Source organism: Rutidosis leptorrhynchoides, chromosome 10 (genome assembly GCF_046630445.1).
Source record: "Rutidosis leptorrhynchoides isolate AG116_Rl617_1_P2 chromosome 10, CSIRO_AGI_Rlap_v1, whole genome shotgun sequence".
NCBI lineage: Eukaryota > Viridiplantae > Streptophyta > Magnoliopsida > Asterales > Asteraceae > Rutidosis > Rutidosis leptorrhynchoides.
In genome coordinates, this window is record NC_092342.1 from 232,995,112 (window position 1) to 233,016,896 (window position 21,785).

Consider the following 21,785-nt stretch of genomic DNA (forward strand, 5'->3'; position numbering starts at 1 on the left):
CATCTCCAAACCTTGGTACCCAAATTCTATCAGCCCTATATCGGGTTCCGTCTTCCTGAATATTAAGATGTTTCTCTGATCCTTTGGGTATCTCATTCTTCAACTTTCCTTCTTTTACAACCCCCTGTTGCGCCTCCTTTATTTGAGTAGTAAGGTTAGTACGAATAATTATATTCATATCTTTTACCCATATAGGTTCTCTGTCCTTTCTACTCAAAGCGTTAGCTACCACATTCGCCTTCCCCGGGTGGTATCGAATCTCAAAATCATAATCATTCAACAGTTCAATCCACATGCGTTGTCTCATATTCAGTTGCTTCTGATTAAATATATATTGGAGACTTTTGTGGTTAGTATATATAATACTTTTGACCCCATATAAATAATGTCTCCAAGTCTTTAATGCAAAAACAACAGCACCCAATTCCAAATCATGAGTCGTATAATTTTGCTCGTGAATCTTCAATTGTCTAGATGCATAAGCAATCACCTTCGTTCGTTGCATTAATACACAACCAAGACCTTGCTTTGATGCGTCACAATAAATCACAAAATCATCATTCCCTTCAGGCAATGATAATATAGGTGCCGTAGTTAGCTTTTTCTTCAATAACTGAAACGCCTTCTCTTGTTCATCCTTCCATTCAAATTTCTTCCCTTTATGCGTTAATGCAGTCAAGGGTTTTGCTATTTTGGAGAAATCTTGGATGAATCTTCTGTAGTAACCAGCAAATCCTAAAAATTGACGTATATGCTTCGGAGTTTTGGGGTTTCCCACTTTTCAACGGTTTCGATCTTTGCCGGGTCCACCTGGATACCTTCTTTATTCACTATGTGACCGAGGAATTGAACTTCTTCCAACCAAAATGCACACTTTGAAAACTTAGCGTACAGTTTTTCTTTTCTCAATACTTCTAGCACTTTTCTCAAATGTTCTTCGTGCTCTTGATCATTCTTAGAGTAAATAAGTATGTCATCAATGAAAATAATGACAAACTTGTCAAGATATGGCCCACACACTCGGTTCATAATGTCCATGAACACAGCTGGTGCGTTAGTCAATCCAAACGGCATAACCATAAACTCGTAATGATCATAACGCGTCCTAAAAGCAGTTTTTAGAATATCATCCTCCTTTACTCGCATTTGATGATATCCCGAACATAAATCAATTTTCGAATAAACTGATGAGCCTTGTAGTTGATCAAATAAGTCATCAATTCTCGGCAGTGGATAACGGTTTTTGATGGTAAGTTTATTCAACTCTCTGTAGTCAATACACAACCTAAATGTACCATGCTTCTTCTTGACAAACAAAACAGGAGCTCCCCATAGTGATGTGCTTGGTCGAATGAAACCACATTCTAATAGTTATTGCAGTTGGCTTTGTAGTTCTTTCATCTCGCTGGGTGCGAGTCTGTAAGGAGCACGAGCTATTGGTGCAGCTCCTGGTACAAGATCTATTTGAAATTCAACAGATCAATGTGGAGGTAGTCCTGGTAATTTTTTCGAAAATACATCGGGAAATTCTTTTGCGACAGGAACATCATTGATGCTCTTTTCTTCAGTTTGTACTTTCTCGACGTGTGCTAGAACAGCATAGCAACCTTTTCTTATTAGTTTTTGTGCCTTCAAATTACTAATAAGATGTAGCTTCGTGTTGCCCTTTTCTCCGTACACCATTAAGGGTTCTCCTTCTTCTCGTACAATGCGAATTGCATTTTTGTAACATACGATCTCTGCTTTCATCTCCTTCAGCCAGTCCATGCCAACTATTACATTAAAACTCCCTAACTCTACTGGTATCAAATCAATCTTAAATATTTCGCTACCCAGTTTAATTTCTTGATTCCGGCATATATAATTTGCTGAAATTAATTTACCGTTTGCTAATTCGAGTAAAAATTTACTATCCAATGGCATCAATGGACAACTTAATTTAGCACAAAAATCTCTACTCATATAGCTTCTATCTGCACCCGAATCAAATAAAACGTAAGCAGATCTATTATCAATAAGAAACGTACCCGTAACAAGTTCTGGGTCTTCCTGTGCCTCTGCAGCATTAATATTGAAAACTCTTCCGCGGCCTTGTCCATTCGTGTTCTCCTGGTTCGGGCAATTTCTAATAATGTGGCCCGGTTTTCCACATTTATAACAAACTACATTGGCATAACTTGCTCCGACACTACTTGCTCCGCCATTACTCGTTCCGACACCATTTGTTCCTTTCGTTCTGTTAACCCCTGGTACGTAGACCTCACACTTCGCCGCGCTATGACCATTTCTTTTACACTTATTGAAAAATTTGGTGCAGAATCCCGAGTGATACTTTTCACACCTTTGGCATAGCTGCTTCTGATTGTTATTGTTGTTGTTGTTGTTGTTGCGGTTGTTATTGTTGTTGGGATGATTGTTGTAGTTGTTGTTGTTGTTGTTGTTGTTGTTGTGCCGGTTGTTGTAGTTGCGATTGATGTTGCGATTATTGGGATAGTTGTTGTTGTATTGGTGACTCTTATCACCGTTTTTCTCCCACTTTCTTTTGACTAGCTTCACGTTGGCCTCTTCGGCCGCCTGTTCTTTAATTCTTCCCTCAATCTGGTTCACTAGTTTGTGAGCCATTCTACATGCCTTTTGTATGGAGGCAGGCTCGTGTGAACTTATATCTTCTTGGATTCTCTCCGGTAACCCTTTCATAAACGCGTCGATCTTCTCTTCCTCATCTTCGAACGCTCTCGGACACAATAGGCACAATTCTGTGAATCGTCTTTCATACGAAGTAATATCGAATCCCTGTGTTCGTAACCCTCTAAGTTCTGACTTGAGCTTATTGACCTCGGTTCTAGGACGGTACTTCTCGTTCATCAAGTGCTTGAATACTGACCACGGTAGCGCGTAAGCAGCATCTTGTCCCACTTGCTCTAGATAGGTATTCCACCATGTTAACGCAATACCTGTGAAGGTATGCGTAGCGTACTTCACTTTGTCTCCTTCAGCACACTTACTTATGGCAAACACCGATTCAACTTTCTCGGTCCGCCATTTCAATCCGATTGGTCCTTCGGTCCCATCAAATTCTGAAGGTTTGCAGGCAGTGAATTCCTTGTAGGAGCATCCGACACGATTTCTTGCGCCGTTAGCTGTATTGCTAGATTCAGAATTATTGTTGGTATATAGCGCGGCCTGTACTGCGGCTATGTTTGAAGTAAGAAAGGCACGAAATTCCTCTTCGCTCATATTCAAGGTGTGTCAAGTAGTCGGTGCCATTTCCTTCAAAATAGTCAAATGAAACAAGTTAATCATACAGAATATTAAGAGTAGTCAATAGTATCTCGTAGCATAATATGAACTCATTTATAAAAGCTTTTTCTTCATATTAGCATTTTATAAGTTTAAATTCGGGTACTACCTACCCGTTAAGTTAATACTTAGTAGCTAATATACAATTCAACTACTACAATTCCATATGAAAAACTGATTATAATAATATATCACATACAAATATTTTTCAAACTTACAACTTCGCTATATTACATATAACATGAAATATAGTACACTATGATACAGGACAGTTTTGAAGATAAATCTAGTTAATACGCAAGTTGTTCAGCAAAGGAAATAAAGACACGTAATTCATAAGTCCAGAAACAAGTCATGCATTCTGGTTTTACTAAAACGACTTCCCATCCTTGGTCTTATGGAAAATAACCATTATGACCATTGGCTAGGCAGCATGTTGTAATGTCGTCAAAAGGACGAGGGTTTCATAATGTCCAACAGCCCCGTAATAATCTAAAAACCTTATTTCTCACCCCAACTACTCAATCCGTCACTTGTGGAAAAGTTTTATTTAAAAACTGCAATCCGATGTTCTTTTTCTCACTTTGCTAAGAAGCGAACATCACTAACACATAAGCATAACATGCTTCTTTATGTTGCATGTTAGAAGCTCTTTCTAATTCACGAAATCCTATGTTAGGATATGTTGAGTCAAAATAGGTTCTTAACCCGTAGCGTAAAATTGCATTTGGGTTCCCCGTATTTAACGCTTTAAAGAAAACACGGCGTAACTTAAAGTCTCCCCAATGTGATATACCCCACCTATCAAAGGAAAGCCTTTTATAAACTAAGGCATTTCTAGAAAGTCTTTCAAATGTTTGACAAGTTAATTTCGCCATAACTAAATGTGCTGATGAATTATGACCGACTCTAGACAAGATTTCCTCAATCATATCCTCTGGTAGGTCTTCTAAAATATTCGGTTGTCTACCCTTAACGTCCATTTTATTTTTATACTGTAAAATAGACAAGGTTTAGATTCGTAATAACAAACAATACAAGCAATTTTTACATAGAACATAAAAGTACAAGCACACTACAATACATTTATTACACAACATGCTCACGCCCCTCTAATCTGAATCACTGGTTTCTTCTTCTTCGGACTTGGTTCTTTTTCCTAATTTTCTAGGGATATATGATGTTCCTCTAATACGAGCCGTCGTTTTCCACGTTGGTTTAGAAAAATCTGGTGGTTTAGAGGTTCTCGGGTTATTGTCACGATATTGAAAATACGGGTGTTGACGGTACATATAAAGTTCATCGGGGTCGGAATCAGATTTCTCTATTTTGATGCCTTTTCCCTTATTATTTTCTTTTGCCTCATTAAATTAGGTCGAGGTAATTTCTATAACATTATCGGAATCCTCATCAGGATCCGATTCATCAAAAAATTGGTAATTTTACCAATATTTTGCTTCCTTAGCGGAAACACCATTGACCATTATTAACTTTGGTCCATTGGTTGAGGATTTTCTTTTATTTGACCGGTTTTCTGTGGTTCCTACTATTCCCCCCTCCGGAACCTCTTCTTCTTCCGGTTCCTCTTCTTCTGGTTCCTCTTCTTCCGGTTCCGTTTCCTCTTCTTCCGGTTCTTCGGGAACTTGTGAATCTTGCCAATATATATTCGACTCTTCGTTATTATTAGGTGAGTCAATGGGATTTGTGCTAGAGGTAGACATCAATCACACAATATCAAACATGTTAAGAGATTAATATATCACATAATATTTACATGTTAATAATATATAGTTTCCAACAAAAATGTTAAGCAATCATTTTTAAAGAAAACACGGTCGAAGTCCAGACTCACTAATGCATCCTAACAAACTCGATAAGACACACTAATGCAAATTTTCTGGTTCTCTAAGACCAACATTCGGATACCAACTGAAATGTCCCGTTCATATTGATTATAAGCGTTCCATATTAATTGATTTCGTTGCGAGGTTTTGACCTCTATATGAGATGTTTTTCAAAGACTACATTCATTTTTAAAACAACCATAACCATTATTTTATCAATAAAGGTTTTAAAAGCATTACGTAGATTATCAAATAATGATAATCTAAAATATACTGTTTACACATGACCATTACATAATGGTTTACAATAGAAATATATTACATCGACATATGTTTCTTGAATGCAGTTTTTACACAATATCATACAAACATGGACTCCAAATCTTGTCCTTATTTTAGTATGCAACAGCGGAAGCTCTTAGTATTCACCTGAGAATAAACATGCTTTAAATGTCAACAAAAATGTTGGTGAGTTATAGGTTTAACCTATATATATCAAATCGTAACAATAGACCACAAGATTTCATATTTCAATACACATCCCATACATAGAGATAAAAATCATTCATATGGTGAACACCTAGTAACCGACATTAACAAGATGCATATATAAGAATATCCCCATCATTCGTGGACACCCTTCGAATATGATATAAATTTTGAAGTACTAAAGCATCTGGTACTTTAGATGGGGTTTGGTAGGCTCAATAGATCTATCTTTAGGATTCGCGTCAATTAGGGTGTCTGTTCCCTAATTCTTAGATTGCTAGACTTAATAAAAAGGGGCGTATTCGATTTCGATAATTCAACCATAAAATGTAGTTTCACATACTTGTGTCTATTTTGTAAAACATTTATAAAACCTGCATGTATTCTCATCCCAAAAATATTTGATTTTAAAAGTGGGACTATAACTCATTTTCACAGATATTTCCTTTCTCGGAAATAAGACTTGGCCACGGATCGATTCACGAACCTATACAAATATGTACATATATATATCAAAGTATGATCAAAATATAATTACATACATTTTTATTATGTTTTAAAGATTTGAGTGTATTAAGTCAGTTGTCCTCGTTAATAACCTACAACTAGTTGTCCACAGTTAGATGTACAGAAATAAATCGATATATATTATCTTAAATCAATCCACGACCCAGTGTATACACGTCTCAAGCTAGATCACAACTCAAAGTATATATATTTTTGGAATCAACCCCAACCCTGTATAGCTAACTCCAACATTACTGCATATAGAGTGTCTATGGTTGTTCCAAATAATATATATACATGGGTCGATATGATATGTTAAAATATTTGCATACGTGTCTATGGTATCCCAAGATTACATAATATATTAGAATACATGTATAATACAATATAAGTTAGCTAGGATATGATTTGTATAGATTTGTTAAACATTTCCCGTAGCTAAAAAGATCAAAAATATCCAATCTTGTTTTACCCATAACTTCTTCATTTTAAATCCATTTTGAGTGAATCAAATTGCTATGGTTTCATATTGAACTATAATTTAAGAATCCAAACAGAAAAAGTATAGGTTTATAGTCGGAAATTTAAGTTACATGTCAATTACTAAAGAGGTAGTCATTTTCGTCGAAAGAACGACATCTTGATGACCATTTTGAAAAACATAATTTCACTTTGAGTTTAACCAAGATTTTTGGATATAGTTTCATGTTCATATGAAAAATCATTTTCCCAGAAGAACAAATTTTAAATCAAAGTTTATCATAGTTTTTAATTATCCAAACCAAAACAGCCCCCGGTTTCACTACGGCGGCGTATATCCGATTTTATGGTGTTCATCGTGTTTCCAGGTTTTAAATCATTAAGTTAGCATATCATATCGAACATGTGTTTATTTTATTTTAAAAGTTAAGTTAGAAGGATTAACTTTTGTTTGCGAACAAGTTTAGAATTAACTAAACTATGTTCTAGTGATACAAGTTTAAACCTTCGAAAAAGATAGCTTTATATGTATGAATCGAATGATGTTATGAACATCATTACTACCTCAAGTTTTCTGGATAAAACTACTGGAAATGAGAAAAATGGATCTAGCTTCAAAGGATCCTTGGATGGCTTGAAAGTTCTTGAAGTAGAATCATGACACGAAAACAGTTCAAGTAAGATTTTCACTCGAAATAAGATTGTTATAGTTGTAGAAATTGAATCAAAGTTTGATTATGAATATTACCTTGAATTAGAAAGATAACCTACTGTAAATAATAAAGGTTCCTTGATCTTAGATGATTACTTGGAATGAATTAGAAAGCTTGGAAGTAGACTTGCAAACTTGAAAGTATTCTTGATTTTTATGAAACTATACTTATGGAATTTATGAAGAACACTTAGAACTTGAAGATGGAACTTGAGAGAGATCAATTATATGAAGAAAATTGAAGAATGAAAGTGTTTGTAGGTGTTTTTGGTCGTTGGTATATGGATTAGATATAAAGGATATGTAATTTTGTTTTCATGTAAATAAGTCATGAATGATTACTAATATTTTTGTAATTTTATGAGATATTTCATGCTAGTTGCCAAATGATGATTCCCACATGTGTTAGGTGACTCACATGGGCTGCTAAGAGCTGATCATTGGAGTGTATATACCAATAGTACATACATCTAAAAGCTGTTTATTATACGAGTACGAATACGGGTGCATACGAGTAGAATTGTTGATGAAACTGAACGAGGATGTAATTGTAAGCATTTTTGTTAAGTAGAAGTACTTTGATATGTGTCTTGAAGTCTTTCAAAAGTGTAAGAATACATATCAAAACACAACATGTATATACATTCTAATGGAGTCGTTAAGTCTTCGTTAGTCGTTACAAGTAAGTGTTGTTTTAAAACCTTTAAGTTAACGATCTCAATTAATGTTGTTAACTCAATGTTTATTATATCAAATGAGATGTTAAATTATTATGTTATCATGATATTATGATGTATGAATATCTCTTAATATGATATATACATTAAAATATCGTTACAACGATAATCGTTACATATAAGTCTCATTTCGTAATTCTTGAGTTAGTAGTCTTGTTTTTACATATGTAGTTCATTGTTAACACACTTAATGATATATTTAAATATCATTTTATCATGTTAAATATAGTGTATCAATATCTTAATATGATACATATGTATTTAGTAGACGTTATCATAACGATAATCGTTATATATATCATTTCGAGTTTCTTAACTTAGTAATCTCATTTCTTATGTACATCACACATTGTTAATATACTTAGTGAGATACTTACTCATCATAATCTCATGTCAACCATATATATATGTCTATATATACCACAACATGTAGTTTTTACAAATTTGTAACGTTCGTGAATCGCCGGTCAACTTGGGTGATCAATTGTCTATATGAAACTTATTTCATTTAATCAAGTATTAACAAGTTTGATTGCTTAACATGTTGGAAACATTTAGTCATGTAAATATCAATCTCAATTAATATATATAAACATGGAAAAGTTCGGGTCACTACACTTTCTACCCTCTTCAGTTCTAAGGGAAGCACGATACTCCCTTAGATCCATACCCAGCTGGCGAGCCTCTTGAAATTGAGATTTCTCCTCATCAGTAGAGAGCCTTTGACCATTATTGTTTAAGTATACACCAATTTTAATGCCATAAGTCAAGGCAGTGATGTAGAGTGGCTGATCAAGGGGATAATGCAGCAATCTAACTTGGCGTATCCTTTCATTAATAGCAGCTTGTCTTTTCTCAAGCAATTCCTGTACAGTGATCTCCAGCCTGTAAGCATCTCTTTCATCTGGATTCATTTTAAATAAGTCTGGCTCACCACGGGTAACAGAATCATCTTCCCAAGTTCTGTGTTTACCATGACGTTTTGGGAAAAATGGAGGATACATGATTGATTCACCTATGCCAGATGAACTCACTGGAAACTGATTAACACGATTATCCTGTGTTCTGTTAAAATAAGTGAGGGTCTGGGGAGAGATAGGTGATTGAACAAATAAGTGATCTCCACTACCTCAGACTGTAAGGTCAGCAGGATTAACCGTATCATCATCTTGTTTAGTACCCAGCACATCCACCTTTGCTGGGTCTTCAACACTTGTTTCACCCAGCAGCACACTACTGGCTGGGTCTTCATTCATAGCACTCCTTGCTGTTGTGATGACCCGGGAATTTCTGACCAAATTTAAACTTGATCTTTATATGTTTCTGACTCGATAAGCAAAGTCTATAATGTTGAACCTCAAAATTTTTGAACTGTTTCATATATTCAATTACCCTTCGACTATTCTCGACGATTCACGAACAATTAATCTTAAATAGATATGTGTGTATGTATATATAAATAATAATTCGAAATAAAATTTGAAGTATTATATGTTGTTGTTATTAAAAAAATTAATAAAATAAAAATAGGATATTATAATAATTATTATTTAAAACATATCTATATATATAAATAAAGATAATTAATGTAAAAATTTAGGATTTTTCAAAATACTTAATTCCACCACTGATGAACAACGGACCGCGATATAATACACGTATTTTAAACTGTCGGTAGTAAAATAACAAATGTTAGGCTGTTACTATTTTAGATTGATTGATATATGTTTCTTTTTCTAATCAACACGTTCTCTTAAATTATTCATTCAATATGATATTATTGTATCATAATATGTAAGAATAAGGTGCATGCATTGCAAATAATGAATCAACAAATTATTGTATTTGAGGGTGATATATAACTGAATCCGACTTTATTTCATTTCATCTGTAAATTTTAGTGAGAATAATTGATTGATTACTGTACGAATGATTACATTGTTTTACTATGCGTGTTTCTTTTCTTCCACTAAATGTTGTTATGATATGATGATGTTTAATATTATATTATCTCTATTAAACATATTTAATATTATATTATCTCTATTAAACATTTTCATACATATCAAAACCATATACATTGAACACCCACTTTATCACTACTACTCTTACTACCCGCATGATGTATTCAAGAACCCACTTCATCTCAAACGCCATCTCGAGTCCATCACTTTAGTTTCAATTACAAACACGACCATCTCTTTCTCTATATCTCTCTGACTATATACATATACATACATCCCTACACATCCATTAAATCATCACCATCGTAATGAAATCCTCACATGCTTCTTAAACAAATCCTCACGATCACCATCATTTAACGGGTTACAACCATCACCTTCCTCACTAAACAACCACCCTCACGTTTCTGTCATGCATACTTCTATTTTTATAGCACAACTGTATTATCAATAATAACTTCTACATACTCCTGTTTATTCCTAAACCGTTCCAACAAACTTCACCTTTGTTGCTATAATAAATCACCTAGACCCATCTAAATACTTTTGCTTTTGCTCACTGTATAGTCTGAATATCCTCACAAACTATCACCATATACTGTTACTGCTGCTATTATCTTTTGTTTCCATCGACTACAGCTACTCTTCTGTTGATTTCTGTTAATTATTTCGACCAGGCAAGAACAAAACATCAATATATTCTTTATTATTTTTCGAATATGAGGTACTGCAGCTTTTATTCCTTTAATTGGGGTCGTTCAGATTCAATCATCACTGATTGAATATATCATTTCTAATCTCACTTGTTAGACAGCGACTATGGTGGACTATCATTTCTAATCCCACTTTTCGAATGGTGGACTATGGTGGACCATGTCTATGTTAGTTAAACAATTAGGAATTTCTTTCCTGGACGCATCTCAATGAAACCAGGCCTTAGGCCTTTAATTTTTGTTAATCATGGGCCAAATGTTTTTCACTTGGATCTCACTTAAACCCTTATAGATTATTGAATAACACAACTTGAGCTAAACTGTTGGATCGGGCTTCTACTAAGTCTAGTGATTTTCTTTAGGCTAAGCAACTTGGACTAGTTATTGGACTTACAAGTGTTGCAACGTTATTCGCTATATTATTGTCTATAGTGATAAAAAAACCCTGTTAACTAGAGTTCAAGAACTTTATCAAGATAGATTTAGAAAATGATAATCGAATTAATGATAATGGCGGGTGTGAAACTTGTTTTATGTTAAGATATTAAGATAGATAAAGGATTATGGTTATGATCATGAAGATTCATGATGATGAATGGTTAAGATAAGAAAATGATGGTGATGATAATAAGAAGGATGATGAGGATTATAATTATGATGATAAATGGCACTGGATGATATGACAATGAAGATGTTAAATGGGTTTTGAAGAGGGCATCCGACAGTTATGGTTTAAAACAATTTAAGGTGCTAATCAAACAAGAATGTAATTGATAGTCCGGTGGTCGTGTGTGTTGTTTGATAAAAGGGTTGTCCTGAGTTCGAGTCTAGGCGGCCACTGTTTATTTTTTTTTTAGCATCAAGTAACTGGAAAAGTTATTGGGCCACTTACACCTGGCTTCATGAAAAAAAATTGGTATTGGGCTTGGGAACTTGCTGTTGGATCAAAATCTGAACCAGACGAGTTATGGTAATTAGACTGAGGATTAATTCAGAAAAGCAAGGCAGAGGGACTGGTTGGGTGTGTTGTGCTGTGTTGATGAACGAGAGGTCTTGGGTTCAATCCTTAGTTGTAGCAATTTTTTTTTACGAAAAAGAAGAAGAAACACTTTACCAGTTAAACAAATTCAGATATAGTTATTATTAGAAAATACGAAATAGAGGAGTGGTTGTGGTGTTAACGGGTTAGCGGGACGTCGCGGGTTCAGACCCGGACTTGGGCATTTTTTTTAAGAACTAATTCTTTGAGGTAGTTTACTTATTACTCCTCCTCATTATTATTATTATTATTATTATTATTATTATTATTATTATTATTATTATTATTATTATTATTATTATTATTATTATTATTATTATTATTAGGAAAAGTATTATTATTATTATTATTATTATTATTATTATTATTATTATTATTATTATTATTATTATTATTATTATTATCATCAACATTATTATTATCACAAATATTATTATTATTAACATATAACATTATTATATATTTTTAGTAATATTATCATTATTATTAATATTAAAAGTATTTTCATTTTTATCAACATTATTATTATTATTATTAGTATTATTAATACATCAAATAAAGATTTTTCTATATAAAAATATATTTATGACATAAAACAAGACTATATTAATATTTTTTGTTTGTAATAAATATCAATTATCTAGTTAAATTATATAAAAAATAAATATATCTAATGAGGTTATTAATGAAACGTTAAAATAACAACTATATCACTAATAATATGTAAATTTGTTCGATTACCATTATATGTGTTAATATATATATAAATGATATAGGTTCGTGAATCCAAGACCAACCCTACACTTGTTCAATATCGTCATATGTATTTTTACTACAAAATACATTAAGTGAGTTCATTTACTCCCTTTTACTCTTTACATTTTTGGGACTGAGAATACATGCGCTGTTTTTTATAACTGCTTTATTAAATGCTTTTGAAATACATTTTGAACTGCGAATACATGAAATGCTTTTATAAATGTTTGACGAGATAGACACAAACAAAACATTCCTCGAATGAATTATTATGTAGACAGAAGTTCTGCGGATTATTGTTGAATTATGTGGACATGATAATTGCCACTGTTGAATTATGTGGACATGATAATTGCCACCGTTAAATTATGTGGACATGATAATTTCCACCGTTGAATTATGTGGACATGATAATTGCCACCTTTGAATTATGTGGACATGATAATTGCCACCAGTTGATGTGAATGTTATACATCGAGAGAATGATTTTATACACAGATTATGTGTATGTTATTTTTGTGCACAAGATATGTGTACGGTTACTATGATTTATGAAAATGGTTTTCGTACACGAGATGATGTATTTAAAAGATATAGCATGTACATTACAAGTGGGTATAGGATTCGGGCCCATTTGTACCATGCAGCTTTTAAATCTTGTGGTCTATCAAAATGATGAATTTTATTGCTTTATGATAAACCTATGAACTCACCAACCTTTTGGTTGACACTTTAAAGCATGTTTATTCTCAGGTATGAAAGAAATCTTCCGCTGTGCATTTGCTCAATTTAAAGATAGTACATGGAGTCATTCATGGCATATAAAGGTCCGTTCATCGCAATGGTACCAGATGTTATTGTATTCGTTCAGGAAAATTTGGACGGGGTATGACATGTGGTATCAGAGCGGTGGTCTTAGCGAACCAGGTCTTGCATTAGTGAGTCTAACTGATAGTCGTTAGGATGCATTAGTGAGTCTGGACTTCGACCGTGTCTGCATGTCAAAAGTTTTGCTTATCATTTAGTGTCGAAAATTAATTGCTTATCATCCTTAAAGTCTAGACACGTCTTACTGCCTCTATTGCATAGACAGTGTATAGATAAATTCATATCTTAGCGTATCTGCTAATCCATATCTTAGCGAACCTGTTACTGTAAACTTTGCCTGTCGTATTCCGTAGATTCCTCCGTAACTTATGGGATTTTAGTATTACATATGCATATGTAAATTATGTATTGCAGGGTACTAATCTACATCCTATAATCTATTTCTTATCAAAAATTCTTCATCTGATCGTACGAGATGAATCCATCAACCAGTTCGAGTCCTCAGATTCCGATAGCTATTCCGATAGTTATTCCGACAGTTATTCCGACCTGGATGTTCACTTATGCTCCGGAAACAGCGTCACCGGAATGAATCAACCAATCAGCCATCATCAATTCTGGATGAATTGGGGCTGAGTTCGTAGTCGACTTAATCAATGGAGGGGAGAAAAAGGCGATACTTTCCATCAACCAAATTTTCCTTTTGGAGAAGAACCTGAAGCACTTACCGACGAACCTGTTCGTAATACCATTTTCTCTCTCATTTCCAGAGTATCTCACCACGAATATATCATAACTCAGATTCTAAACCTTATTCATTCACTCGTTCCTACCGAGAATTATTCCGGAGTAATAAGTCAACGAGCTTCGCGCCCGAGTTGTAGCCTTGGAAAATATGGTGCAAAACGTACCAGCTTCAGCAATATCATCGACAACAACAGTATCATCAATAACAGCACCAGTACCATCAATAATCCATGCCTCAACATCTCATTCTGTACATAGGGTATAATCATCGTTCTACGTATCATTCTACATCATTTATCTTCATTCGATATGGCGATTATGTAATCTCTAATGTTTTAGAGATTATATATTCTTGTTCTAGTGGTAAATCAGATGAGTTAATATCATATTAACTCATTAAATCCATGATTATATCTGAGGAAAATATATATGTAAGTAGATTTTCATAAAGATTGTAATTAAAAATTCTTTCGTACAAACTGTTAGTGTTGAAAATATTTTAACGGGTAGGTAATACCCGAGGAATGTTTAGATTTCACATTAATAAGTTACACTGTACATTCTTCGAATCTGATTCAACAGTCATTTACTATCCTACTTACATCCCCAGATATACGAATCCGTTCACCACAGAATAACCATTTTTGTAGTGACCCGAACTTTTCCATGTTTATATATATATTAAATGAAATTGTTATTTACATGATTAAGTGTTTCCAACATGTTAAGCAATCAAACTTGTTAAGACTTGATTAATTGAAATAGGTTTCATATAGACAATTGACCACCCAAGTTGACCGGTGATTCACGAACGTTAAAACTTGTAAAAACTATACGATGACATATATATGGTTATATATATAGTTAACATGATTTTATTATAAGTATGTATCTCATTAGGTATTTTAACAATGAGTTATATACATAAAAATGAGACTATTAATTTAAGAAACTCGAAAACGATATATATAACGATTATCGTTATAACAACGTCTTACTAGGTACATATGAATCATATTAAAATATTGATACACTTGGTTAATTATGTTAAATGATAAGTAAATATATTATTAAGTGTATTAACAATGATATACATATGTAAAAATAAGACTACTAACTTAATGATTTCGAAACGAGACATATATGTAACGATTATCGTTGTAACGACATTTAACTGTATATATATCATACTAAGATATATTATATATCATAATATCATGATAATATAACAATTTAACATCTCATTTGTTATAATAAATAATGGGTTAACAACATTCAACAAGATCGTTAACCTAAAGGTTTCAAAACAACATTTACATGTAACGACTAACGATGACTTAACGACTCAGTTAAAATGTATATACATGTAGTGTTTTAATATGTATTCATACACTTTTTAAAGACTTCAAGACACTTATCAAAATACTTCTACTTAACAAAAATGCTTACAATTACATCCTCGTTCAGTTTCATCAACAATTCTACTCGTATGCACCCGTATTCGTACTCGTACAATACACAGCTTTTAGATGTATGTACTATTGGTATATACACTCCAATGATCAGCTATTAGCAGCCCATGTGAGTCACCTAACACATTTGGGAACCATCATTTGACAACTAGCATGAAATATCTCATAAAATTACAAAAATATGAGTAATCATTCATGACTTATTTACATGAAAACAAAATTACATATCCTTTATATCTAATCCATACACCAACGACCAAAAATACCTACAAACACTTTCATTCTTCAATTTTCTTCATCTAATTGATCTCTCTCAAGTTCTATCTTCAAGTTCTAAGTGTTCTTCATAAATTCCAAAAGTTCTAGTTTCATAAAATCAAGAATACTTCCAAGATTGCAAGTTTACTTCCAAGTTTTCTAAATCCATTCCAAGTAATCATCCAAGATCAAGAAACCTTTGTTACTTACAGTAGGTTATCTTTCTAATACAAGTTAATAATCATATTCAAACTTTAATTCAATTTCTATAACTATAACAATCTTGTTTCGAGTGGAAATCTTACTTGAAATTGTTTTCGTGTCATGATTCTGCTTCAAGAACTTTCAAGCCATCCAAGGATCCTTTGAAGCTAAATCCATTTTTCTCATTTCCAGTAGGTTTATCCAAGGAACTTTAGGTAGTAATGATGTTCATAACATCATTCGATTCATACATATAAAGCTATCTTATTCGAAGGTTTAAACTTGTAATCACTAGAACATAGTTTAGTTAATTCTAAACTTGTTCGCAAATAAAAGTTAATCCTTCTAACTTGACTTTTAAAATCAACTAAACACATGTTCTATATCTATATGATATGCTAACTTAATGATTTAAAACCTGGAAACACGAAAAACACCGTAAAATCGGATTTACGCCGTCGTAGTAACACCGCGGGCTGTTTTGGGTTAGTTAAATAAAAACTATGATAAACTTTGATTTAAAAGTTGTTATTCTGGGAAAATGATTTTTATTATGAACATGAAACTATATCCAAAAATTATGGTTAAACTCAAAGTGGAAGTATGTTTTCTAAAATGGTCATCTAGACGTCGTTCTTTCGACTGAAATGACAACCTTTACAAAAACGACTTGTAACTTATTTTTCCGACTATAAACCTATACTTTTTCTGTTTAGATTCATAAAATAGAGTTCAATATGAAACCATAGCAATTTGATTCACTCAAAATGGATTTAAAATGAAGAAGTTATGGGTAAAACAAGATTGGATAATTTTTCTCATTTTAGCTACGTGAAAATTGGTAACAAATCTATTCCAACCATAACTTAATCAACTTGTATTGTATATTATGTAATCTTGAGATACCATAGACACGTATACAATGTTTCGACCTATCATGTCGACACATCTATATATATTTCGGAACAACCATAGACACTCTATATGTGAATGTTGGAGTTAGCTATACAGGGTTGAGGTTGATTCCAAAATATATATAGTTTGAGTTGTGATCAATACTGAGATACGTATACACTGGGTTGTGGATTGATTCAAGATAATATTTATTGATTTATTTCTGTACATCTAACTGTGGACAACTAGTTGTAGGTTACTAACGAGGACAGCTGACTTAATAAACTTAAAACATCAAAATATATTTAAAGTGTTGTAAATATATTTTGAACATACTTTGATATATATGTATATATTGTTATAGGTTCGTGAATCAACCAGTGGCCAAGTCTTACTTCCCGACGAAGTAAAAATCTGTGAAAGTGAGTTATAGTCCCACTTTTAAAATCTAATATTTTTGGGATGAGAATACATGCAGGTTTTATAAATGATTTACAAAATAGACACAAGTACGTGAAACTACATTCTATGGTTGAATTATCGAAATCGAATATGCCCCTTTTTATTAAGTCTGGTAATCTAAGAATTAGGGAACAGACACCCTAATTGACGCGAATCCTAAAGATAGATCTATTGGGCCTAACAAACCCCATCCAAAGTACCGGATGCTTTAGTACTTCAAAATTTATTTCATATCCGAAGGGTGTCCCGGAATGATGGGGATATTCTTATATATGCATCTCGTTAATGTCGGTTACCAGGTGTTCACCATATGAATGATTTTTATCTCAATGTATGGGATGTGTATTGAAATATGAAATCTTGTGGTCTATTGTTACGATTTGATATATATAGGTTAAACCTATAACTCACCAACATTTTTGTTGACGTTTAAAGCATGTTTATTCTCAGGTGAATACTAAGAGCTTCCGCTGTTGCATACTAAAATAAGGACAAGATTTGGAGTCCATGTTTGTATGATATTGTGTAAAAACTGCATTCAAGAAACTAATTTCGATGTAACATATTTGTATTGTAAACCATTATGTAATGGTCGTGTGTAAACAGGATATTTTAGATTATCATTATTTGATAATCTACGTAAAGCTTTTTAAACCTTTATTTATGAAATAAAGGTTATGGTTTGTTTTAAAAATGAATGCAGTCTTTGAAAAACGTCTCCTATAGAGGTCAAAACCTCGCAACGAAATCAATTAATATGGAACGTTTTTGATCAATAAGAACGGGACATTTCAGTTGGTATCCGAGCGTTGGTCTTAGAGAATCAGAATTTTACATTAGTGTGTCTTATCGAGTTTGTTAGGATGCATTAGTGAGTCTGGACTTCGACCGTGTTTACTTGAAAAATGATTGCTTAACAAATTTTGTTTGAAACTATATATTTTTAACATGTGAATATTATGTGATATATTAATCTCTTAATGCGTTTGATATTATGTGATAAATGTCTACCTCTAGAACAAGTCCCATTGACTCACCTAATAATAATGAAGAGTCAAATGTAAATTGGAATGATTCGTGGACTTATTCACAAGTTCCCGAAGAAGAACCGGAAGAAGAGTCGGAACCGGAAGAAGAATCGGAACCGGAAGAAGAATCGGAACCGGATGAAGAAATAGAACCGGTGGGGGAAATAATAAAACGGTTAAGTAAAAGAAAATCCTCAACCAACCGACCAAGGTTAATTATGGTCAATGGTGTTTCCGCCAAGAAAGCAAAATATTGGGAGGATTACCAATTCTCCGATGAATCGAATTCCGGAATTTCGGTGATGTTATAGAAATTATCCCAACTGAATTTAAAAAGGCAAAAGAAAATAATAAGGGAAAGGGCATAAAAATAGAGAAATCTAATTCCAACCCCGATGAACTTTATATGTATCGTCAACCCCCGAAGCCCTTAAGTTGTAACAATGACCTGGGAACCTCTAAACCACCAGGTTTTTCTAAACCGTTGTGGAAAACGACAGCTCGTATTAGGGGAACATCATATATCCCTAGAAACTTGGCAAAACGAACATAAATCAAAGAAGAAGAAACGAGCGAGTCGGAATAAGATAGTTGTATTCTTGTGGTGTAATATATGTAATATAGTGTGCTTATGCTTTAAGATATATGTAAAAATTGCTTGTATTAATAAGTATTTTTTTTTTATGAATCTAACTCTTGTCTATTTTACAGTAAAAAAACACAAAATGGATAGACAACCCAATATTTTAAGAGACCTACCCGGAGACATGATTGATGAAATCTTGTCTAGAGTCGGTCAGAATTCTTCGACACAACTATTTACAGCGAAATCAGTTTGTAAGACATTCGAAGAACGTTCCAAGAATGTCTTGGTTTATAAGAGACTTTCGTTTGAAAGATGGGGGATATCACATTGGGAAACCCATAAGTTACGATGTGTTTACTTTGACGCATATATTGCGGGGAACCCAAATGCTATTTTACGCAACGGGTTAAGAAATTATTTTGACTCAATGTATCCGAATATAGGACTTCATGATTTAGAAAAAGTGGCTAACATGCAACATAAAGAAGCATGCTATACTTACGGGTTAGTAATGTTCGCTTCTCACCAAAGTGAGAAAAAGAACATCGGGCTACAACTATTAAACAAAACGTTCCCACAAGTGACGGAGTCGGTAATTGGGGTAAGAAATGAGGTTTTTAGGTTATTACGAGACTGTTGGTCATTACATAACCCTCGTCCCTTTGACGACGTTACAACACGCTGTCTTATCAACGGCCATAACGGTTATTTTCCACAAGACCAAGGATGGGAAGTAGTCCTAGTAAAACCAAAATGCATGACTTGTTTCTGGACGTATGAATTACGTGTCTTTATTGCCTTTGCTGAACGACTTGTGTACTAGCTAGAATTATCTTCACAACTATCTTGTATCAATGTTATTGTGTGCTATATTTCATGCTTTATGTAAAATAAGCGGTATTGTAAGTTTGTAAAATATTGTATAAAAGTTTGAACGTGAAATATTATTATAATCAGTTTTTCATATAGAATTGTAGTAGTTGAATTGTATATTAGCTACTAAGTATGAACTTAACGGGTAGGTACTACCCGAATTTAAACTTATAAAATGCTAATATGAAGAAAAAGCTTTTATAAGTGAGTTCATATTATGCTACGAAATACTATTAACTACTCTTAATATTCTGTATGATTAACTTATTCCATTTGACTATTTTGAAGGAAATGGCACCGACTACTCGACACACCGTGAATATGAATGAAGAGGAATTCCGTACTTTTCTAGCTTCAAACATAGCCACAGTACAGGCTGCGCTACATACCAATAATAACTTTGGATCTAGCAGTACAGGAAATAGAGTAGGATGCACCTACAAAGAATTCACTGCCTGCAAACCTTTGGAATTTGATGGAACCAAAGGACCGATCGGATTGAAACGGTGGACCGAGAAGGTCGAATCGGTGTTTGCCATAAGTAAGTGTACTGAAGAGGACAAAGTGAGGTACGCTATGCATACCTTCACAGGTTCTGCGTTAACATGGTGGAATACCTATCTAGAGCAAGTGGGACAAGATGATGCGTACGCACTACCGTGGTCAGCATTCAAGCAGTTGATGAACGAGAAGTACCGTCCCGAAACCGAGGTCAATAAGCTCAAGACAGAAATTAGAGGGTTACGAACCCAAGGATTTGATATTACCACGTACGAAAGACGATTCACAGAATTGTGCCTATTGTGTCCGGGAGCGTTCGAAGATGAGGAAGAGAAGATCGAAGCGTTTGTGAAAGGATTACCGGAAAGAATCCAAGAAGATATAAGTTCACACGAGCACGCCTCCATACAATAGGCATGTAGAATGGCTCACAAACTAGTGAACCAGATTGAGGAAAGAATTAAAGAACAGACGGCTGAAGAGGCCAATGTGAAGCAAGTCAAAAGAAAGTGGGAGGAAAACGGTGATAAGAATCACCAATACAACAACAACAGCAATTACAATAATAATCGCAACAATTATCCCAACAATCGCAACATCAATTGCAACTACAACAAACGGCCCAACAACAACAACAACAACAACAACAACAACAACAACAACAACAACAACAACAACAACAACAACAACAACAACAACAACAACAACAACAACAACAACAACAACAACAACAAAAGCAACTACAACAATCATCCCAACAACAATAACAACCGCAACAACAACAACAATCAGAAGCAGCTATGCCAAAGGTGTGAAAAGTATCATTCGGAGATCTGCACCAAATTTTGCAACAAGTGTAAAAGAAATGGTCATAGCGCGGTGAAGTGTGAGGTCTACGGACCAGGGGTTAACAGAACAAAAGGAACAAATGGTGTCAGAACGAGTAATGGCGGAGCAAGTAGTGTCGGAGCAAGTTATGCCAATGTAGTTTGTTATAAATGTGAAAAACTGGGCCACATTATTAGAAATTGCCCAAACCAGGAGAACACGAATGGACAAGGCCGCGGAAGAGTTTTCAATATTAATACGGCAGAGGCACAGGAAGACCTGGAGCTTGTTACGGGTACGTTTCTTATTGACAATAAATCTGCTTATGTTTTATTTGATTCGGGTGCGGATAGAAGCTATATGAGTAGAGATTTTTGTGCTAAATTAAGTTATCCATTGATGCCTTTGGATAGTAAATTTTTACTCGAATTAGCAAATGGTAAATTAATTTCAGCAGATAATATATGTCGGAATCGAGAAATTAAACTGGTTAACGAAACATTTAAGATTGATTTGATACCAGTAGAGTTAGGGAGTTTTGATGTGATAATCGGTATGGACTG